The following is a 23,264-nucleotide window of genomic DNA, read 5'->3' on the forward strand; positions in this document are numbered from 1 at the left end:
ATCAGGAGACGAGGCAGACAAAGGTCCAGTAGTAGTCGGCAGGCTCACGAGGACCAACTTAAGCAGGCACGAGAATGGAACTGGGGGAGCCCCGGGCCCACGCTCAAGCAGGCTTAACCTTGGGAACGGACGAGCTAGGTCTCTCTCGAGAGGCTCAAACAGATCTGTTCGAACACATGTCTCTCAGGCATCTTCTCAGAGAGGAATGACGTCCCCTCAGAGAAGGGAGCACGAAGCGAAGATGAGGGAAGTCAATCTGAGGATCGAGCGGGAAGAACTTGTCCTCGCCAAAGAAAGACTTGCCTTGGCCCGAGAGCAGAAATTGAGTGGGTTAGACCCCACTGGTGGCAGCATTCTCATCAGAGAGAAAGACAGGGGTATAGACACTAGACACCTGAGTAAAATAGTGCCCCCCTTTAAACAAGGGGACGACATCCACAAGTGGATAACTGCTTTGGAGAGGGCCTGCACTGTCCAGTGCGTCCCCCCAAGTCAGTGGGCAGCTATACTGTGGCTCTCCTTTGAAGGTAAAGGACGGGACAAGCTCCTCACTACAAGAGCTGAGGATGCTAACAACTACCAAGTCCTGAAAAATACACTGATTGATGGGTTCGGCTTAACCACTGAGCAGTACAGGTTGCTGTTCAGAGACACCCAGAAAATTCAGTCTCAGGATTGGACTGACTTTGTCGATTGTGCCACTAAGGCTTTGGAAGGCTGGTTGCTGGGTAGCAAGGTTACTGATTACACAGGATTGTACAATCTTATCATGAGAGAACAGATTTTAAACAACTGTCAGAACCAATTGTTGCATCAGCACCTTGTCGACTCGGAGCTGACCTCTCCCCAAGAATTGGGAAAGAAGGCAGACAGATGGGTCAGAACAAGGGTCAAGCAGAACCAGACTCAGAACCAGGGTGGTCAGAAGAAAGCAGACCAAAAGGGTAGTAACAAGAACGAACAAAATGACCAGAAGTCTTCGACAGGTCCCCAACAAACCAAAGAGGGTGGGGGTCAGGCTTTACAGAAGAAGAAGACTCAAGAAGGCCAGTCAAAAAGGTGGTGCCAATACTGTAAAAGTAAGACTCACTGGTTTAGTGAGTGCACCAAGAAAGGAGGGCAAACTCCTGCCACTGCAGCCCCTAAGGCACCTGCACCCCCTAGTACAGTCAGCAGTGGTAGTGCGCCTCCCAAGGCATTAGTTGGGTTAACCTTGGGAACTGAGGGGTGTGACAACTTAGTTGGCACGCTCACTCAGGCCGTCCTTGTCTGTACAGGGGATATGGATATGTCCCCTGATGCCAGTCCCAATACTTTGGGCAAATACAGGCAGACGCCTTTGATCAATGGAAAAGTGGCTCAGGCCTACAGGGACACTTGTGCCAGTGTCACCATGGTGACACCTAACTTTGTGGACCCTGGACAGATCATGCTAGGTACCGATTACCTAGTGACCAATGCCAGCAATGTCACTACCAATCACAGTATGGCAGTTGTTGATTTCTCCTGGGGAGGGGTAAGTGGCCCAAAGAAAGTTGTGGTTAGTTCAGACCTCCCCGTAGAATGTCTGTTGGGCAATGATTTGGAAACGTCACAATGGTCAGAAGTGGAGCAGAGGACTCACATGGAAATGTTAGGCTTGCCAGCACATGCCCTTGCTGTGACCAGGTCACAGGCCAAAAGATGCCCCACTGAGCAGGTGCTGGATCCTGGAAGAACGGACCAGACACCATCCAAGAAAAGGAGCAGTAAGGGTAAGGCCTCGCCTTCCCCCTTGCCCCAGGTCGTGGATCAAGTCTCTGAGGAGGCTGACCTTAAAGAACTGAGGGAAACTGAGCCAAAAGAGCTTGAGTCTGGTCAGGTTGAGTTTCTGGGCTCAGGGGGACCCTCTAGGGAAGACCTGGGGAAGGCACAGTTAGACTGCCCCTCACTTGAACCCCTCAGACAGCAAGCTGCTGCTGAGGCTGCAGGGAACGCCACAGGTACCCACAAAGTGTACTGGGATGATGGACTCCTGTACTCCGAGGCAAGAGACCCCAAGCCTGGCGCGACCAGGAGGCTGGTCGTCTCCTTGTCTCTGAGAGGTTTCCTTCTTACCTTGGCCCACGAGATTCCCCTTGCAGGTCACTTAGGCCAGAATAAGACTTGGGACAGAATTGTTCCACACTTTCACTGGCCCCACATGTCCGAAGATACGAAGGAGTTTTGTCGCTCCTGTGTCACTTGCCAAGCCAGTGGTAAGTCAGGTGGCACGACAAAGGCCCCCCTCATACCACTGCCGGTGGTGGGGGTACCCTTTGAACGAGTGGGGATCGACATTGTCGGACCAATGGAACCCCAGACAGCATCAGGGCACAAGTTTATACTGGTGGTGGTGGACCACGCCACCAGGTATCCTGAAGCTATTCCACTTAGGACCACTACAGCACCTGTTGTGGCACGAGCCCTGGTTGGAGTGTTCTCCAGGGTGGGCTTCCCTAAGGAGGTTGTCTCTGACAGAGGTGCAAATTTCATGTCGGGATATCTGACTGCCATGTGGAAGGAGTGTGGTGTCAACTACAAGTTCACCACACCCTATCACCCACAATGCAATGGGCTTGTTGAGAGATTCAACAGGACCCTGAAAGGGATGATTCATGGACTACCGGAAAAGCTTCGGCGGAGATGGGATGTCCTGATACCCTGCCTCTTGTTCGCCTACAGAGAGGTCCCGCAGAAGGGGGTTGGCTACAGCCCTTTTGAGCTTCTGTTCGGACATCCTGTAAGGGGACCCCTTTGTTTGGTAAAGGAAGGATGGGAGAGACCTCTCAAAAAGCCGGCATCAAACATTGTGGACTATGTGCTCGGTCTCCGCTCGCGGATGGCTGAGTACATGGAAAAGGCATCTAAAAACCTTGAGGCGAGCCAAGAATTACAAAAAGCTTGGCACGACCAAAAGGCTGTCCTGACTGTGTATCAGCCTGGACAGAAGGTGTGGGTTCTGGAGCCAGTGGCCCCAGCAGCACTCAAAGACAAATGGTCTGGGCCCCACACGATCATTGAGCAAAAGGGAGAGGTCACCTACTTGGTAGACCTGGGAACTCCCCGGAGCCCCCACAGGGTGCTCCATGTAAACAGGCTCAAAGCATATGTCGACCGGGAGGGCATGGGCTTGCTCATGGCCACAGATGAGGGACAGGAGGAGGAGAGTGACCCTCTCCCGGACCTGCTCTCTCAGAACCCTGACGATGGGTCAGTAGATGGTGTTGTCTTTTGTGGCAGCCTCTCTGGACATCAACAAAAGGATTGTAAACAGGTTCTTCAATCCTTCCGACATATGTTCTCTCTGACACCCAGTCAGACCAATTGGTGTACCCATGAGGTCGACACTGGGGACAGTCTGCCCGTAAAGAGTAAAATCTATCGACAGCCTGATCATGTCAGAGACTGCATCAAGACAGAGGTGCAGAAAATGTTGGAGCTGGGAGTCATTGAGCCCTCGGACAGCCCCTGGGCTAGTCCAGTAGTTCTCGTGCCAAAACCTCACACCCAGGGCGGTAAGAAAGAAATGAGGTTTTGCGTAGACTACAGAGGCCTCAATGCAGTCACTAAGACTGACGCCCACCCAATACCAAGAGCAGATGAACTTATAGACCGGTTGGCTTCGGCCAACTACTTAAGTACATTTGACCTAACAGCTGGGTATTGGCAAATCAGGTTAGCTGAGGAGACCAAGCCTAAAACCGCATTTTCTACCCCGGGTGGGTATTATCAGTTCGTGGTAATGCCCTTTGGTTTGAAAAATGCACCTGCCACCTTCCAAAGGCTGGTGAATCAAGTTCTCACTGGGTTGGACGACTTCTGTGCGGCGTATCTGGACGATATCGCTGTCTTTAGCTCCACCTGGGAAGATCACCTGGTCCACCTGAGGAAAGTGTTAGAGGCTCTGCAAAAGGCAGGCCTCACTATCAAGGCCACTAAGTGCCAGATAGGGCAGACACAGGTTGTATACCTGGGCCACCTTGTAGGTGGAGGCCAGGTTCAGCCATTGGAGAGCAAGATACAGGCCATCCAGGACTGGGCTCCTCCAACCACCCAGACTCAGGTTCGAGCTTTCTTGGGCCTGACTGGTTATTACCGGAAATTTGTCAGAAATTATGGATCCATTGTGACCCCGCTAAACGATCTGACAAGTAAAAAGATGCCAAAAAAAGTTCAGTGGACAGCAAGCTGTCAGAAGGCATTCGATGACCTAAAGCAGGCCATGTGCACAGCACCTATCCTAAAGAGTCCAGACTACTCCAAAATATTCATTGTCCAAACAGACGCTTCGGAGTTGGGTGTGGGAGCTGTTCTATCTCAGCTGAATTTTGATGGTCATGACCAGCCCATAGCTTTTATTAGCAGGAGGCTGAACCCCAGAGAGAAGAATTGGTCAGCTATTGAGAGGGAGGCCTTTGCTGTGGTTTGGGCCCTGAAGAAGTTGAGGCCATACTTGTTTGGCACTCACTTCAAGATTCAGACCGACCATAAGCCCCTCTTGTGGCTAAATCAAATGAAGGGTGAAAACCCCAAACTACTTAGGTGGTCCATTTCCCTACAGGGGATGGACTTCACAGTGGAGCATCGACCTGGCACTGATCATGGCAATGCAGATGGGCTCTCCAGGTATTTCCACTTAGAGCAAGAAGACTCACCTGGTCAAGGTTAGCTTATTGTCCCAAAGTTTGGGGGGGGGGTCATGTAGGAGAGTAGGGTCTGCAATCCTATGATCACCCAGATTTTTTGCTTTTGCTTCATTGGTTTACGACTTTCCCTGGCTGTGGGCCTGCCAATCAGACCCACAGCCTAGCTGTTCTCTCTCCAGATTAACACACATGTACATTAGGTGCATCTACTAATTGGAACTGGGCCGCCTTATCAGTCCCTGTATCAGCATACCACAGGTATCCAGGGCATCGGCGTACCCGGGGCCTACCAGGGGCCGCAGCATGTATTATGCCACCCCTGGATGGCCACCCAAATCTGACACAACTGGCTGCACGACAGCTGGGGCAAGGTGGTGTAATCACCCGTTGCTGTAGGTGTAGTATTCCTATACCTAACCCTAAAATGGACGCATGGATTCCTATCAGTCACTCCTATGGCAGGCCTTATCAATCCTGAAGGCAGAGTGCTGGGAATCCTGTGAGATGGTGCTCTGGCGCGAGCTGAGCCCGTCGACGGCTTGCGGAACCAAGTCCTAATAGCTGTTCCATGGTGACGCGTGCCATCTACCTTAAAATGCATTATAATCCTCACGGTTAGTTGCTAACTATGGCATCCCATCACCCACACATGTCGAGTAAGGTGTCATACGAATTGGAATACGAACCCCTCGCCAATTCTGGCGACGGGGTTAGCATTCCACCCTTCTAGAGGGACACGACATGGAAGTAACCTTGAACCCCGGTTAAAGTTGACTCAAGCCTCAGCATCACAAAATGGATGCTGCCACCAGACACAAGTCTGACCTCCTGCTGCTGGGAGACCTTCCAGCGAGGGGAGCTTGGACAAAGGGTTTCCTGTCGAGGGCGGTGTTAGCACCATCCCAGACAGGGTTTGTGTATCCCAGGTAGGCAGGGCTGAAAGGAAGGTGATTGCAAGTGGCACCACGGTGCTCACTGTGCATAGCCCGGCTCAAACCAGTTTCGGGGGAACCCCAGCCCCTGAGCTGGGGCGAAGCCGGACAAAGGATAGGGGTGTAACCACCCCCCTCCTGGTCCCACCCATAGGTAGGACCTAGTCACGGGCCAGCCCCTTTTCCTAGTATAAAGGTAGGAGCGAGTCCCCTTCCCAAATTGGATAATTCTGAATCTTGAACTACTTTCCACGAAAGGAACCCTTGACTTTTTCTGAAGACTCTCCCTTGTGGCTAAGGAGTAGCCACCCTGCACCAGCAGGCACCACCTAAGCGCTTGCGGTTTGCTGTACGTCTCTCCTACGGATCAAGACTGCCCAGCTCGACGAGACCCGGATTCCCCGCCATCTCTGACCTCTACCTACATCGTCAGCCCAGCTGAGATTCGTAGGTGTGACGAGACCTGCGGGACCGGCCATCTTCAGAACCTGCACGCCGCTTATCTAGCACAACCACCGAGGGACCCTCGAGTGAGTGCACCTAGGGTTTGAGAAGCCCTAACCCTGAGTAGCTCCAGCACCGAAGCCTGCCTCCCCAGCATCCACGAGATCTGCGTGGGGGCCCTTCTGCTCCTTGCTGCTCACCGCGTTGTCCGGCCACTCGCCATCGGCTAGTGGCCCTCTTCACGACGCACCACGACAGTTTTTCATCACTGGTCTGGTTGCTCCAGACTGGTCCTTGCTCCCCTTCAACAGAGGAGTACCTCAGACCCTCCTGGTCCACTCCAGATGCCATCTTAACTCCCCCGCGTGGGCTTGCCTCTGCTAAGACCTGCTGCCCCACTCCTGGGCCCAGCATCATCGACAGCAGACACCTTCGTGGGACAGCTCGCCCTCCATCCTGGTCGCCGCCACGCCTCCTGGTCCGAGGAACAGCCGAGTCCGACGTCGCTCACTCACCTGGTCGAGGTGACTTCATCCGGTACCTTCCTGGTGCCCACACGATCGCTGGCTAGCGGTTGAGAACTGAGTCCCCTCTGCTTTCAGGTTTCCTTCATCACCGATCCAGGCTTGGATCTCGCTGAATATCGACACTGGTCGCCTGCCAGCAACTTCTTCTTTCAGGCTCCCGAGACTACAACGAGGACTCCCGACATCTTGCTGAACCCCACGCAGCCGCAGCCTCTGGGCTAGGTAACTCAAGCATTTCGGTGCTCCATCGTAGGTTCACTCAACAAGTGTCCAGCTCCTTTTCCGTTTAGTCCAACTGATCGGATTCCTCCGGAATCAGTAACTTTAGACTCTCTAACCTCTCCCATTCCACTTGCAGTGTAAATGGTTTCGTGCCCTTCGGGCATTTGTGTAAATTGTGCAACTAGGAGTATTTTCCCAAGAGTTTTGTATTGTGCTTAGCTCCCTGACTCATAAAGAGCCAGGGTAGTCTTGTTATAAATAAATATCCTTTATTTTCATAACAACTTGTGTGGTGTCCTTTCACTTGGTGTTCAAGGGGTATATGTGATGGTAAACAGCTGGCTTAACACGCCCTCTAGAGTTTAGCCTGAAGACTGCTCTTGTCCACGCTACTAGGATAGCTGGTCTACAAGGTTGACTTACAACCAATCATCAATAAGGGTCGTTTGGAATGATACACAGTGATCACTAGAATAGTGAGCACTACATATCAGGCCAACTTCTCACATAGGGGTTGTGCAGGGGGTAGATTTAGGGTTTAGGGTAGTGCAGTAGGGTAGTGCAGTGGTGTTTGTGTGGTGTAGGGGGTCGTGCAGGGGGTAGATTTAGGGTTTAGGATAGTGCAGTAGGGTAGTGCAGTGGTGTTTGTGTGGTGTAGGGGTCGTGCTGGGGGTAGATGTAGGGTTTAGGGTAGTGCCGTGGTGTTTGTGTAGTATAGGGGGTCGTGCTGGGGGTAGTGTTTTAGGGTTTAGGGCAGTGCAGTGGTGTTTGGGTATTGTAGGTGGTCATGCTGGGGTAAGTGTTTTAGGGAAGTGCTGTGGTGTTTGTGTAGTATAGGGGGTCGTGCTGGCGTAAGGGTTTTAGGGTTTAGGGTAGTGCCGTGGTGTTTGTGTAGTGTAGGGAGTCGTGCTGGGGTAGGTGTTTTAGGGTTTAGGGTAGTGCCGTGGTGTTTGTGTAGTGTAGGGGTTTGTGCAGGGGTATATTTAGGGTTTAGGGTAGTGCAGTAGGGTAGCGCAGTGGTGTTTGTGTGGTGTAGGGGTCTGTGCAGGGGGTAGATTTAGGGTTTAGGGTAGTGCAGTAGGGAAGTGCAGTGGTGTTTGTGTAGTGTAGGTTTTTGTGCAGGGGGTAGATTTAGGGTAGTGCCGTGGTGTTTGTGTAGTGTAGGGGGTTGTGCTGGGATAAGTGTTTTAGGGTTTAGGGTAGTGTCGTGGTGATTGTGTAGTGTAGGTGGTCGTGCTGGGATAAGTGTTTTAGGGTTTAGGGTAGTGCTGTGATGTTTGTGTAGTGTAGGTGGTCGTGCTGGGGTAAGTGTTTTAGGGATTAGGTTAGTGCAGTAGGGTAGTGCAGTGGTGTTTGTGTAGTGTAGGGGGTCATGCTCGGGGTAGTGTTTCAGGGTTTAGGGTAGTGCAGTGAAGTTTGGGTACTGTAGGGGGTCGTGCTGGGATAAGTGTTTTAGGGTTTAGGGTAGTGCAGTAGGGTAGTGCAGTGGTGTTTGTGTGGTGTAGGGGGTCGTGCTGGGGGTAGATGAAGGGTTTAGGGTAGTGCCGTGGTGTTTGTGTAGTGTAGGGGGTCATGCTGGGGATAGTGTTTTAGGGTTTAGGGAAGTGCAGTGGTGTTTGGGTAGTGTTGGTGGTGGTGCTGGGATAAGTGTTTTAGGGTTTAGGGTAGTGCTGTGATGTTTATGTAGTGTAGGTGGTCGTGCTGGGGTAAGTGTTTTAGGGATCAGGTTAGTGCAGTAGGGTAGTGCAGTCGTGTTTGTGTAGTGTAGGGTGTCATGCTCGGGGTAGTGTTTCAGGGTTTAGGGTAGTGCAGTGAAGTTTGGGTACTGTAGGTGGTCATGCTGGGATAAGTGTTTTAGGGTTTAGGGTAGTGCCATGGTGTTTGGGTAGTGTAGGGGGTCGTGCTGGGGTAAGTGTTTTAGGGTTTAGGGTAGTGCCGGGGTGTTTGTGTAGTGTCAGGGGTCGTGCTGGGGGTAGTGTTTTAGGGTTTAGGGTAGTGCTGTGGTGTTTGTGTAGTGTAGGGGTTTGTGCAGGGCATAGATTTAGGGTTTACGGTAGTGCAGTAGGGTAGTGCAGTGGTGTTTGTGTTGTGTAGGGGTTTGTGCAGGGGGTAGATTTAGGGTTTAGGGTAGTGCCGTGGTGTTTGTGTAGTGTAGGGGGTCGTGCTGGAGTAAGTTTTTTTAGGGTTTAGGGTAGTTCAGTGGTGTTTGTGTAGTATAGGGGTTTGTGCAGGGGGTAGATTTAGGTTTTAGGGCAGTGCAGTAGGGTAGCGCAGTGGTGTTTGTGTGGTGTAGGGGTTTGTGCAGGGGGTAGATTTAGGGTTTATGGTAGTGCAATAGGGAAGTGCAGTGGTGTTTGTGTAGTGTAGGGGTTTGTGCAGGGGGTAGATTTAGGGTTTAGGGTAGTGCCGTGGTGTTTGGGTAGTGTACGTGGTCGTGCTGGGGTAAGTGTTTTAGGGTTTAGGGTAGTGCGGTAGGGTCGTGCTGAGGTGTTTGTGTAGTGTAGGGGGTCGTGCTGGGGTAAGTGTTTTAGGGTTTAGGGTAGTGCAGTGGTGTTTGTGTAGTGTAGGGGTTTGTGTAGTTGGTATATTTAGGGTTTAGGGTAGTGCAGTAGGGTAGTGCAGTGGTGTTTGTGTGGTGTAGGGGGTCATGCTGGGGGTAGATGTCGGGTTTAGGGTAGTGCTGTGGTGTTTTTGTAGTGTAGGGGGTCGTGCTGAGGGTAGTGTTTTAGGGTTAAGGGTAGTGTACTGGTGTTTGGGTATTGTAGATGGTCATGCTGGGGTAAGTGTTTTAGGGTTTAGGGTAGTGCTGTTGTGTTTGTGTAGTGAAGGGGGTCGTGCTGGGGTAAGTGTTTTAGGGTTTAGGGTAGTGCAGTGGTGTTTGGGTAGTGTAGGTGGTTGTGCTGGGGTAAGGGTTTCAGGGTTTAGGGTAGTGCCGTGGTGTTTGTGTAGTGCAGGGGTTTGTGCAGGGGATAGATTTAGGGTTTAGGGTAGTGCAGTTGCATAGTGCAGTGGTGTTTGTGTGGTGTAGGGGTTTGTGCAGGGGTTAGATTTAGGGTTTAGATAGTGCAGTAGGGTAGTGCAGTGGTGTTTGTGTAGTGTAGGGGGTAGTGCTGTGGTAAGAGGTTTAGGGTTTAGGGTAGTGCCGTGGTGTTTGTGCAATGTAGAGGTTTGTGCAGGGGGTAGATTTAGGGTTTAGGGTAGTGACGTGGTGTTTGTGTAGTGTAGGGGGATTTGCTGTGGTAAGTGTTTTAGGGTTTAGCGTAGTGCCATGGTGTTTGTGCAGTATAGGGGTTGTGCACGGGGTAGATTTAGGGTTTAGGGTAGTGCAGTAGGGTAGTGCAGTAGTGTTTGTGTGGTGTAGGGGGTCATGCAGGGGGTAGATTTAGGGTTTAGGATAGTGCAGTAGGGTAGTGCAGTGGTGTTTGTGTGGTGTAGGGGTCGTGCTGGGGGTAGATGTAGGGTTTAGGGTAGTGCCGTGGTGTTTGTGTAGTATAGGGGGTTGTGCTGGGGGTAGTGTTTTAGGGTTTAGGGCAGTGCAGTGGTGTTTGGGTATTGTAGGTGGTCATGCTGGGGTAAGTGTTTTAGGGTAGTGCTGTGGTGTTTGTGTAGTATAGGGGGTCGTGCTGGCGTAAGGGTTTTAGGGTTTAGGGTAGTGCCGTGGTGTTTGTGTAGTGTAGGGAGTCGTGCTGGGGTAGGTGTTTTAGGGTTTAGGGTAGTGCCGTGGTGTTTGTGTAGTGTAGGGGTTTGTGCAGGGGTATATTTAGGGTTTAGGGTAGTGCAGTAGGGTAGTGCAGTGGTGTTTGTGTGGTGTAGGGGTCTGTGCAGGGGGTAGATTTAGGGTTTAGGGTAGTGCAGTAGGGAAGTGCAGTGGTGTTTGTGTAGTGTAGGTTTTTGTGCAGGGGGTAGATTTAGGGTAGTGCCGTGGTGTTTGTGTAGTGTAGGGGGTTGTGCTGGGATAAGTGTTTTAGGGTTTAGGGAAGTGCAGTGGTGTTTGGGTAGTGTTGGTGGTGGTGCTGGGATAAGTGTTTTAGGGTTTAGGGTAGTGCTGTGATGTTTGTGTAGTGTAGGTGGTCATGCTGGGGTAAGTGTTTTAGGGATTAGGTTAGTGCAGTAGGGTAGTGCAGTGGTGTTTGTGTAGTGTAGGGGGTCATGCTCGGGGTAGTGTTTCAGGGTTTAGGGTAGTGCAGTGAAGTTTGGGTACTGTAGGTGGTCGTGCTGGGATAAGTGTTTTAGGGTTTAGGGTAGTGCCATGGTGTTTGGGTAGTGTAGGGGGTCGTGCTGGGGTAAGTGTTTTAGTGTTTAGAGTAGTGCCGTGGTGTTTGTGTAGTGTCAGGGGTCGTGCTGGGGGTAGTGTTTTAGGGTTTAGGGTAGTGCCGTGGTGTTTGGGTAGTGTAGGTGGTCGTGCTGGGGTAAGTGTTTTAGAGTTTAGGGTAGTGCCGTGTTGTTTGGGTAGTGTAGGTGGTCGTGCTGGGCTAAGTGTTTTAGGGATTAGGTTAGTGCAGTGGTGTTTGTGTAGTGTAGGGGGTTTGTGCAGGGGGGAAGATTTAGGGTTTGGGGTAGTGCAGTAGGGTAGTGCAGTGGTGTTTGTGTGGTGTAGGGGTTTGTGCACGGGGTAGATTTAGGGTTTAGGGTAGTGCAGTAGGGTAGTGCAGTGGTGTTTGTGTGGTGTTATGGTTTGTGCAGGGGGTAGATTTAGGGTTTAGGGTAGTGCCGTGGTGTTTGTGTAGTGTCAGGGGTCGTGCTGGAGGTAGTGTTTTAGGTTTTAGGGTAGTGCAGTGGTGTTTGGGTAGTGTACGTGGTCGTGCTGGGGTAAGTGTTTTAGGGTTTAGGGTAGTGCGGTAGGGTCGTGCTGAGGTGTTTGTGTAGTGTAGGGGGTCGTGCTGGGGTAAGTGTTTTAGGGTTTAGGGTAGTGCAGTGGTGTTTGTGTAGTGTAGGGGTTTGTGTAGTTGGTATATTTAGGGTTTAGGGTAGTGCAGTAGGGTAGTGCAGTGGTGTTTGTGTGGTGTAGGGGGTCATGCTGGGGGTAGATGTCGGGTTTAGGGTAGTGATGTGGTGTTTTTGTAGTGTAGGGGGTCGTGCTGGGGGTAGTGTTTTAGGGTTAAGGGTAGTGCACTGGTGTTTGGGTATTGTAGATGGTCATGCTGGGGTAAGTGTTTTAGGGTTTAGGGTAGTGCTGTTGTGTTTGTGTAGTGAAGGGGGTCGTGGTGGGGTAAGTGTTTTAGGGTTTAGGGTAGTGCAGTGGTGTTTGGGTAGTGTAGGTGGTTGTGCTGGGGTAAGGGTTTTAGGGTTTAGGGTAGTGCCGTGGTGTTTGTGTAGTGCAGGGGTTTGTGCAGGGGATAGATTTAGGGTTTAGGGTAGTGCAGTAGCATAGTGCAGTGGTGTTTGTGTGGTGTAGGGGTTTGTGCAGGGGTTAGATTTAGGGTTTAGGATAGTGCAGTAGGGTAGTGCAGTGGTGTTTGTGTAGTGTAGGGGGTAGTGCTGTGGTAAGAGGTTTAGGGTTTAGGGTAGTGCCGTTGTGTTTGTGCAATGAAGAGGTTTGTGCAGGGGGTAGATTTAGGGTTTAGGGTAGTGACGTGGTGTTTGTGTAGTGTAGGGGGATTTGCTGTGGTAAGTGTTTTAGGGTTTAGCGTAGTGCCATGGTGTTTGTGCAGTATAGGGGTTGTGCAGGGGGTAGATTTAGGGTTTAGGGTAGTGCAGTAGGGTAGTGCAGTAGTGTTTGTGTGGTGTAGGGGGTCGTGCAGGGGGTAGATTTAGGGTTTAGGATAGTGCAGTAGGGTAGTGCAGTGGTGTTTGTGTGGTGTAGGGGTCGTGCTGGGGGTAGATGTGGGGTTTAGGGTAGTGCCGTGGTGTTTGTGTAGTATAGGGGGTCGTGCTGGGGGTAGTGTTTTAGGGTTTAGGGCAGTGTTGTGGTGTTTCGGTATTGTAGGTGGTCATGCTGGGGTAAGTGTTTTAGGGTAGTGCTGTGGTGTTTGTGTAGTATAGGGGGTCGTGCTGGGGTAAGTGTTTTAGGGTTTTGGGTAGTGCAGTGGTGTTTGGGTAGTGTAGGTGGTTGTGCTGGCGTAAGGGTTTTAGGGTTTAGGGTAGTGCCGTGGTGTTTGTGTAGTGTAGGGAGTCGTGCTGGGGTAGGTGTTTTAGGGTTTAGGGTAGTGCCGTGGTGTTTGTGTAGTGTAGGGGTTTGTGCAGGGGTACATTTAGGGTTTAGGGTAGTGCAGTAGGATAGCGCAGTGGTGTTTGTGTGGTGTAGGGGTCTGTGCAGGGGGTAGATTTAGGGTTTAGGGTAGTGCAGTAGGGAAGTGCAGTGGTGTTTGTGTAGTGTAGGTTTTTGTGCAGGGGTAGATTTAGGGTAGTGCCGTGGTGTTTGTGTAGTGTAGGGGGTTGTGCTGGGATAAGTGTTTTAGGGTTTAGGGTATTGTCGTGGTGATTGTGTAGTGTAGGGGTTTGTGCAGGGGTAGATTTAGGGTTTAGGGTAGTGCAGTGGTGTTTGTGTGGTGTAGGGGTTTGTGCAGGGGTAGATTTAGGGTTTAGGGTAGTGCAGTAGGGTAGTGCAGTGGTGTTTGTGTGGTGTAGGGGGTCGTGCTGGGGGTAGATGAAGGGTTTAGTGTAGTGCCGTTGTGTTTGTGTAGTGTAGGGGGTCATGCTGGGGATAGTGTTTTAGGGTTTAGGGAAGTGCAGTGGTGTTTGGGTAGTGTTGGTGGTGGTGCTGGGATAAGTGTTTTAGGGTTTAGGGTAGTGCTGTGATGTTTGTGTAGTGTAGGTGGTCATGCTGGGGTAAGTGTTTTAGGGATTAGGTTAGTGCAGTAGGGTAGTGCAGTGGTGTTTGTGTAGTGTAGGGGGTCATGCTCGGGGTAGTGTTTCAGGGTTTAGGGTAGTGCAGTGAAGTTTGGGTACTGTAGGTGGTCGTGCTGGGATAAGTGTTTTAGGGTTTAGGGTAGTGCCATGGTGTTTGGGTAGTGTAGGGGGTCGTGCTGGGGTAAGTGTTTTAGTGTTTAGAGTAGTGCCGTGGTGTTTGTGTAGTGTCAGGGGTCGTGCTGGGGGTAGTGTTATAGGGTTTAGGGTAGTGCCGTGGTGTTTGGGTAGTGTAGGTGGTCGTGCTGGGGTAAGTGTTTTAGAGTTTAGGGTAGTGCTGTTGTGTTTGTGTAGTGAAGGGGGTCGTGCTGGGATAAGTGTTTTAGGGTTTAGGGTAGTGCCATGGTGTTTGGGTAGTGTAGGGGGTCGTGCTGGGGTAAGTGTTTTAGTGTTTAGAGTAGTGCCGTGGTGTTTGTGTAGTGTCAGGGGTCGTGCTGGGGGTAGTGTTTTAGGGTTTAGGGTAGTGCCGTGGTGTTTGGGTAGTGTAGGTGGTCGTGCTGGGGTAAGTGTTTTAGAGTTTAGGGTAGTGCTGTTGTGTTTGTGTAGTGAAGGGGGTCGTTTTGGGGTAAGTGTTTTAGGGTTTAGGGTAGTGCAGTGGTGTTTGGGTAGTGTAGGTGGTTGTGCTGGGGTAAGGGGTTTAGGGTTTAGGGTAGTGCCGTGGTGTTTGTGTAGTGCAGGGGTTTGTGCAGGGGATAGAGTTAGGGTTTAGGGTAGTGCAGTAGCATAGTGCAGTGGTGTTTGTGTGGTGTAGGGGTTTGTGCAGGGGTTAGATTTAGGGTTTAGGATAGTGCAGTAGGGTAGTGCAGTGGTGTTTGTGTAGTGTAGGGGGTAGTGCTGTGGTAAGAGGTTTAGGGTTTAGGGTAGTGCCGTTGTGTTTGTGCAATGAAGAGGTTTGTGCAGGGGGTAGATTTAGGGTTTAGGGTAGTGACGTGGTGTTTGTGTAGTGTAGGGGGATTTGCTGTGGTAAGTGTTTTAGGGTTTAGCGTAGTGCCATGGTGTTTGTGCAGTATAGGGGTTGTGCAGGGGGTAGATTTAGGGTTTAGGGTAGTGCAGTAGGGTAGTGCAGTAGTGTTTGTGTGGTGTAGGGGGTCGTGCAGGGGGTAGATTTAGGGTTTAGGATAGTGCAGTAGGGTAGTGCAGTGGTGTTTGTGTGGTGTAGGGGTCGTGCTGGGGGTAGATGTAGGGTTTAGGGTAGTGCCGTGGTGTTTGTGTAGTATAGGGGTTCGTGCTGGGGGTAGTGTTTTAGGGTTTAGGGCAGTGCTGTGGTGTTTGGGTATTGTAGGTGGTCATGCTGGGGTAAGTGTTTTAGGGTAGTGCGGTGGTGTTTGTGTAGTATAGGGGGTCATGCTGGGGTAAGTGTTTTAGGGTTTTGGGTAGTGCAGTGGTGTTTGGGTAGTGTAGGTGGTTGTGCTGGCGTAAGGGTTTTAGGGTTTAGGGTAGTGCCGTGGTGTTTGTGTAGTGTAGGGAGTCGTGCTGGGGTAGGTGTTTTAGGGTTTAGGGTAGTGCCGTGGTGTTTGTGTAGTGTAGGGGTTTGTGCAGGGGTACATTTAGGGTTTAGGGTAGTGCAGTAGGATAGCGCAGTGGTGTTTGTGTTGTGTAGGGGTCTGTGCAGGGGGTAGATTTAGGGTTTAGGGTAGTGCAGTAGGGAAGTGCAGTGGTGTTTGTGTAGTGTAGGTTTTTGTGCAGGGGTAGATTTAGGGTAGTGCCGTGGTGTTTGTGTAGTGTAGGGGGTTGTGCTGGGATAAGTGTTTTAGGGTTTAGGGTAGTGTCGTGGTGATTGTGTAGTGTAGGGGTTTGTGCAGGGGGTAGATTTAGGGTTTAGGGTAGTGCAGTGGTGTTTGTGTGGTGTAGGGGTTTGTGCAGGGGTAGATTTAGGGTTTAGGGTAGTGCAGTAGGGTAGTGCAGTGGTGTTTGTGCGGTGTAGGGGGTCGTGCTGGGGGTAGATGAAGTGTTTAGGGTAGTGCCGTGGTGTTTGTGTAGTGTAGGGGGTCACGCTGGGGATAGTGTTTTAGGGTTTAGGGAAGTGCAGTGGTGTTTGGGTAGTGTTGGTGGTGGTGCTGGGATAAGTGTTTTAGGGTTTAGAGTAGTGCTGTGATGTTTGTGTAGTGTAGGTGGTCACGCTGGGGTAAGTGTTTTAGGGATTAGGTTAGTGCAGTAGGGTAGTGCAGTGGTGTTTGTGTAGTGTAGGGGGTCATGCTCGGGGTAGTGTTTCAGGGTTTAGGGTAGTGCAGTGAAGTTTGGGTACTGTGGGTGGTCGTGCTGGGATAAGTGTTTTAGGGTTTAGGGTAGTGCCATGGTGTTTGGGTAGTGTAGGGGGTCGTGCTGGGGTAAGTGTTTTAGTGTTTAGAGTAGTGCCGTGGTGTTTGTGTAGTGTCAGGGGTCGTGCTGGGGGTAGTGTTTTAGGGTTTAGGGTAGTGCCGTGATGTTTGGGTAGTGTAGGTGGTCGTGCTGGGGTAAGTGTTTTAGAGTTTAGGGTAGTGCCGTGTTGTTTGGGTAGTGTAGGTGGTCGTGCTGGGCTAAGTGTTTTAGGGATTAGGTTAGTGCAGTGGTGTTTGTGTACTGTAGGGGGTTTGTGCAGGGGGGAAGATTTAGGGTTTGGGGTAGTGCAGTAGGGTAGTGCAGTGGTGTTTGTGTGGTGTAGGGGTTTGTGCACGGGGTAGATTTAGGGTTTAGGGTAGTGCAGTAGGGTAGTGCAGTGGTGTTTGTGTGGTGTTAGGGTTTGTGCAGGGGGTAGATTTAGGGTTTAGGGTAGTGCCGTGGTGTTTGTGTAGTGTCAGGGGTCGTGCTGGAGGTAGTGTTTTACGGTTTAGGGTAGTGCCGTGGTGTTTGGGTAGTGTAGGTGGTCGTGCTGGGGTAAGTGTTTTAGAGTTTAGGGTAGTGCCGTGTTGTTCGGGTAGTGTAGGTGGTCGTGCTGGGGTAAGTGTTTTAGGGATTAGGTTAGTGCAGTGGTGTTTGTGTAGTGTAGGGGGTTTGTGCAGGGGGGAGATTTAGGGTTTAGGGTAGTGCAGTAGGGTAGTGCAGTGGTGTTTGTGTGGTGTAGGGGTTTGTGCACGGGGTAGATTTAGGGTTTAGGGTAGTGCAGTAGGGTAGTGCTGAGGTGTTTATGTAGTGTAGGGGTCGTGCTGGGGTAAGTGTTTTAGGGTTTAGGGTAGTGCCGTGGTGTTTGTGTAGTATAGGGGTTTGTGCAGGGGGTAGATTTAGGGTTTAGGGTAGTGCCGTGGTGTTTGTGTAGTGTAGGGGGTCGTGCTGGGGTAAGTGTTTTAGGGTTTAGGGTTGTGCCGTGTTGTTTGGGTAGTGTAGGTGGTTGTGCTGGGGTAAGTGTTTTAGGGTTTAGGGTAGTGCCGTGGTGTTTGTGTAGTGTAGGGAGTCGTGCTGGGGTAAGTGTTTTAGGGTAGTGCTGTGGTGTTTGTGTAGTGTAGGGGTTTGTGCAGGGCGTAGATTTAGGGTTTACGGTAGTGCAGTAGGGTAGTGCAGTGGTGTTTGTGTTGTGTAGGGGTTTGTGCAGGGGGTAGATTTAGGGTTTAGGGTAGTGCCGTGGTGTATGTGTAGTGTAGGGGGTCTTGCTGGAGTACGTTTTTTTAGGGTTTAGGGTAGTGCAGTGGTGTTTGTGTAGTATAGGGGTTTGTGCAGGGGGTAGATTTAGGATTTAGGGCAGTGCAGTAGGGTAGTGCAGTGGTGTTTGTGGGGTGTAGGGGTTTGTGCAGGGGGTAGATTTAGGGTTTATTGTAGTGCAATAGGGAAGTGCAGTGGTGTTTGTGTAGTGTAGGGGTTTGTGCAGGGGGTAGATTTAGTGTTTAGGGTAGTGCCGTGGTGTTTGTGTAGTGTAGGTGGTCGTGCTGGGGGTAGTGTTTTAGGTTTTAGGGTAGTGCGGTAGGGTAGTGCTGAGGTGTTTGTGTAGTGTAGGGGTCATGCTGGGGTAAGTGTTTTAGGGTTTAGGGTAGTGCCGTGGTGTTTGTGTATTATAGGGGTTTGTGCAGGGGGGTAGATTTAGGGTTTAGGCTAGTGCCGTGGTGTTTGTGTAGTGTAGGGGGTCGTGCTGGGGTAAGTGTTTTAGGGTTTAGGGTTGTGCCGTGTTGTTTGGGTAGTGTAGGTGGTTGTGCTGGGGTAAGTGTTTTAGGGTTTAGGGTAGTGCCGTGGTGTTTGTGTAGTGTAAGGAGTCATGCTGGGGTAAGTGTTTTAGGGTTTAGGGTAGTGCTGTGGTGTTTGTGTAGTGTAGGGGTTTGTGCAGGGCGTAGATTTAGGGTTTACGGTAGTGCAGTAGGGTAGTGCAGTGGTGTTTGTGTTGTGTAGGGGTTTGTGCAGGGGGTAGATTTAGGATTTAGGGTAGTGCCGTGGCGTTTGTGTAGTGTAGGGGGTTGTGCTGGAGTACGTTTTTTTAGGGTTTAGGGTAGTGCAGTGGTGTTTGTGTAGTATAGGGGTTTGTGCAGGGGGTAGATTATGATTTAGGGCAGTGCAGTAGGGTAGCGCAGTGGTGTTTGTGTGGTGTAGGGGTTTGTGCAGGGGGTAGATTTAGGGTTTATTGTAGTGCAATAGGGAAGTGCAGTGGTGTTTGTGTAGTGTAGGGGTTTGTGCAGGGGGTAGATTTAGTGTTTAGGGTAGTGCCGTGGTGTTTGTGTAGTGTAGGTGGTCGTGCTGGGGGTAGTGTTTTAGGTTTTAGGGTAGTGCAGTGGTGTTTGGGTAGTGTACGTGGTCGTGCTGGGGTAAGTGTTTTAGTGTTTAGGGTAGTGCGGTAGGGTAGTGCTGAGGTGTTTGTGTAGTGTAGGGGTCGTGCTGGGGTAAGTGTTTTAGGGTTTAGGGTAGTGCCGTGGTGTTTGTGTATTATAGGGGTTTGTGCAGGGGGTAGATTTAGGGTTTAGGCTAGTGCCGTGGTGTTTGTGTAGTGTAGGGGGTCATGCTGGGGTAAGTGTTTTAGGGTTTAGGGTTGTGCCGTGTTGTTTGGGTAGTGTAGGTGGTTGTGCTGGGGTAAGTGTTTTAGGGTTTAGGGTAGTGCCGTGGTGTTTGTGTAGTGTAGGGAGTCATGCTGGGGTAAGTGTTTTAGGGTTTAGGGTAGTGCTGTGGTGTTTGTGTAGTGTAGGGGTTTGTGCAGGGCGTAGATTTAGGGTTTACGGTAGTGCAGTAGGGTAGTGCAGTGGTGTTTGTGTTGTGTAGGGGTTTGTGCAGGGGGTAGATTTAGGGTTTAGGGTAGTGCCGTGGTGTTTGTGTAGTGTAGGGGGTTGTGCTGGAGTACGTTTTTTTAGGGTTTAGGGTAGTGCAGTGGTGTTTGTGTAGTATAGGGGTTTGTGCAGGGGGTAGATTTAGGATTTAGGGCAGTGCAGTAGGGTAGCGCAGTGGTGTTTGTGTGGTGTAGGGGTTTGTGCAGGGGGTAGATTTAGGGTTTATTGTAGTGCAATAGGGAAGTGCAGTGGTGTTTGTGTAGTGTAGGGGTTTGTGCAGGGGGTAGATTTAGGGTTTAGGGTAGTACCGTGGTGTTTGTGTAGTGTAGGGAGTCGTGCTGGGGGTAGTGTTTTAGGTTTTAGGGTAGTGCAGTGGTGTTTGGGTAGTGTACTTGGTCGTGCTGGGGTAAGTGTTTTAGGGTTTAGGGTAGTGCGGTAGGGTTGTGCTGAGGTGTTTGTGTAGTGTAGGGGGTCGTGCTGGGGTAAGTGTTTTAGGGCTTAGGGTAGTGCAGTGGTGTTTGTGTAGTGTAGGGGTTTGTGTAGTTGGTATATTTAGGGTTTAGGGTAGTGCAGTAGGGTAGTGCAGTGGTGTTTGTGTGGTGTAGGAGGTCATGCTGGGGGTAGATGTAGGGTTTAGGGTAGTGCTGTGGTGTTTATGTAGTGTAGGGGGTCGTGCTGGGGGTAGTGTTTTTGGGTTAAGGGTAGTGCACTGGTGTTTTGGTATTGTAGGTGGTCATGCTGGGGTAAGTGTTTTAGGGCTTAGGGTAGTGCTGTTGTGTTTGTGTAGTGAAGGGGGTCGTGCTGGGGTAAGTGTTTTAGGGTTTAGGGTAGTGCAGTGGTGTTTGGGTAGTGTAGGTGGTTGTGCTGGGGTAAGGGTTTTAGTGTTTAGGGTAGTGCCGTGGTGTTTGTGCAATGTAGAGGTTTGTGCAGGGGGTAGATTTAGGGTTTAGGGTAGTGACGTGGTGTTTGTGTAGTGTAGGTGGTCGTGCTGGGGTAAGTGTTTTAGAGTTTAGGGTAGTGCCTTGTTGTTTGGGTAGTGTAGGTGGTCGTGCTGGGCTAAGTGTTTTAGGGATTAGGTTAGTGCAGTGGTGTTTGTGTACTGTAGGGGGTTTGTGCAGGGGGGGAGATTTAGGGTTTGGGGTAGTGCAGTAGGGTAGTGCAGTGGTGTTTGTGTGGTGTAGGGGTTTGTGCACGGGGTAGATTTAGGGTTTAGGGTAGTGCAGTAGGGTAGTGCAGTGGTGTTTGTGTGGTGTTAGGGTTTGTGCTGTGGAAATATGGATTTTTATGATCAGTTATGTCCCCTATCTTGGACCCCAACGGTTTCATGTATGAATCACAAGTACATGTATGTTCCCTCCAGTTCCAGTTATGAAGACGCAAATACATGTGCGTCCACCGTTAACATGTCCTCTTTCAGATCCGCCATGAATGGGCCGGATATTCCATTCCTAAGTACGAAAGGCCACCGGCTTTATATGGTTCACTTATGCCATTTTACAGTCCAGGCAAGTAGGCCCTGATTCTGCCATCAAGCTTTTCCTGCCTTCTGCCTCTGAGAGCTCCAGTCTGAGCCTGCATCTGTATCCATGAACTTTGTCCTCATTCTCTGCGCAGCTAACGGTGCCTGACATCAGCTTGTAGCCTGCCAAAAACTGTATTTCACCTTCGAAATTATCTGCTCCGCTCCCTGCCCAATGCATTCCTGTCTGGTAGTTTAAGTAAACATCCTTCCAGCTACCGAGCAGAGGCCCGGCTTCTCTGTCTTTATGCAAGTAATTCATAGCCCTATTATTATGGAAGACTTCTGCCCTCGCATCTAGTGTAGACACTTAGACGCTTGTACACGCACTAACAGTCAGTATAGTCAGTATAGAATAAGATTCTATTCTAAAAGACCTCTCTTTTTGATAACATAGTTCTTTAAACATAGGATGTTAGATATGATTTGGGATTAGGTTGACTTGACCCTCCAGACATCTGTCGCCACATGTAGAGTTAAATTTCAAATCCCCTTCACCCCCTAGTCGCACGTCAATCATACGTCATGCTGCTGCGCGCGCATTTCTGTCAAGTATTTCTGCTGACATTGCGAAATTCTTTCATGGAACCACCCCATTATGACATCATACCTGATGACGTTCTTTAGTTACACCCAGTTACGCCTACTTTTGCTACGCATGTATGTTTTATCTTCACTATCAATTGTTACGCCTCCTGCATTTGCTTCACTGTAATGCCTATTGTATAAAAGTGATTACTTATCAATAAAATATGTACTTCACTTCCTGAACCTCCGTGGTGATGGAACCTGGAGTCAGCGATTCGAATCGTCCATTGGAATAAAGCCCATTCCGAACCTCTAATATCACGGATTCTGCCTCTTATTTTACTGAGCTATATTTATTATTTTTCTGTATCAAATTAAGTCCCGGTAATTAAATTATTTACCACATGAATGGCGCCCGAACAGGGACACTTTCTCATCTCACGCGCCGGCGGTGCGTTGCAGGCCCGGTCTCCTGCCACAGCTGGACGGACAACAACGCGTACCAGCAGGATTTCCTGTATCTCCCTCCGGTCAAGCGGGGGCGATTGAGGCTGCGATCAACACCCAGACGAGGCGGTGAGAAGTGCGAAGTATCCCGACCAGAGCCTAGCTGAGAGAGCAAGATCCGAGGTATACAGAGGCCCACCAAGTTCCGAAGTTTCCGAGGTTTCCGATGTTCCGAAGTTTCCGAAGTTTTCGAGTCGAGTCCAGTCCAGTTCAGTTCAGTTCCGTTCCGAGGCCTTCCGTTCCGAGCTACCCGGTGAGTACCATTACTGGGGAGGCGTTCTGGCGTGCACATAAGTTGTGCCGGTCCAGACGGGTTTGGGTACACAAATCCGGTCTGCACTGTTTTAGCAGTGTATCTGTACTGTTTAGCAGTATATCTAGTATATCAAGTATATAAATTCAGAATAATTCAGTTAATGCCGAGGATTATGTTTTGTGCTTAAGTTTTCTTAGATCGTCATCATCATTGTTGCTCATTTAAACGTTAAATGTTAAATGTGTTAATACGTCCTGCATATTGTGGTGTGAATGACTGTTCATTATTGTGTTTATTGTATTAAGTTTGTTCAAGACCAAGTATCAGATCAGTTCTCAATATGCCGCTCTTTTCGAAACTAAGACAGATCACAACTAGAAAAGGGGTACTCGAAGAAGCTGTTCCCATTCCTCCTAGGGACACTCCAGGGTACTTCATGTATCATAAACATGGCCTAGACGCCATATTATTTCTTGATCTATGGGTAGACTACACTAAGGAATTACCAGAAAGTCAGAGGTGGCCCGCAGCTGGGACCTGGGATGCAGATTGCATCGTGAAAGTAGAGGAAGAATTATGGAAAAGGAAAGCCAGACAGTCACAGAAAGACGCCATTGAATTATGGCGTAAAGAATCGTATAGACGCACAGAAAAAGCACGTAGACAGGAAGAGAAGAGTAAGGAAAATTCAAATAAAGTCCGAGAAAATCTATTAATTGAAGAAGGTACACGAGTGAAATCAGAACAAATAGACAGACAAAGAAATGCCCTTATGAATGGTATGTATCCCCTTCTGGCCGAGGGATTACCTAAGGCTACTCCGGAGATACCAAAAGACTTGCCACCCCCATTATTCCCAATAAAAATGCATCCTAAAGGGCATCCTAGAACAGCAGAAGATGTTTTTCTTTCCTCATACTTAGATGACGCAGCTCCCGAGTATGCTAACTCCGCCCCACATAGACCGTCTGCCGGGGAGGTTCAACGCCAAGATCCAGTATCTGTATCCCTACAGCATCAAATCCTGACACAAGTTCCGGCAAGCACATCTGTTTCCACATCTGTTCCTACAGCTGCTTCTACAGCTGTGTCCACACCTATAGTTGCTGTATCGCGTTCAACGAATCCTTTCACGCCCGATACCCCAGACGGGGCTACCGGAGGTGCTACCAACATTTTTTCTACGCCACCCAGAATAAATAAACTTACTTTTCAAGAATCAGCACATCCATGTACCCCCAAACTCATAAATTCCCGCACGCTTAAGGAACTTCTTGTAGATTGTAGATATGACCCTGTGCCCGGAAAAGAGGACGAAATGATCCTGGCATCATTACGCATCAGACGAGCTGCGGTGTATTTAGGGAAGCTACCAGGAATGACTATGCATCTAGACAATATATATCATTTTGTCCAAACAGGGCGAGATTCTGAATGTATTAACAGAGCTATGGAATACCAGAAAGTGGAGATACAGGGGGAACTGTTACGTTTCCTCATAAACTGTGTGATTAGAAATCAAGACCGACCGGGGGTAGATCCGGAAATAATGCAAACTCTTACCAGATGGAGCCAGAATATATCAGAGGGGAGACATGACAGGCAAAAATGTATAATAGCCATGTGCCGAAAGATCCGTAAAGAAATAGAACGCTTTCACGAA

The sequence above is a fragment of the Triturus cristatus genome, chromosome 1_1 (genome assembly GCF_964204655.1).
Source record: "Triturus cristatus chromosome 1_1, aTriCri1.1, whole genome shotgun sequence".
Classification (NCBI taxonomy): Eukaryota; Metazoa; Chordata; class Amphibia; order Caudata; family Salamandridae; genus Triturus; species Triturus cristatus.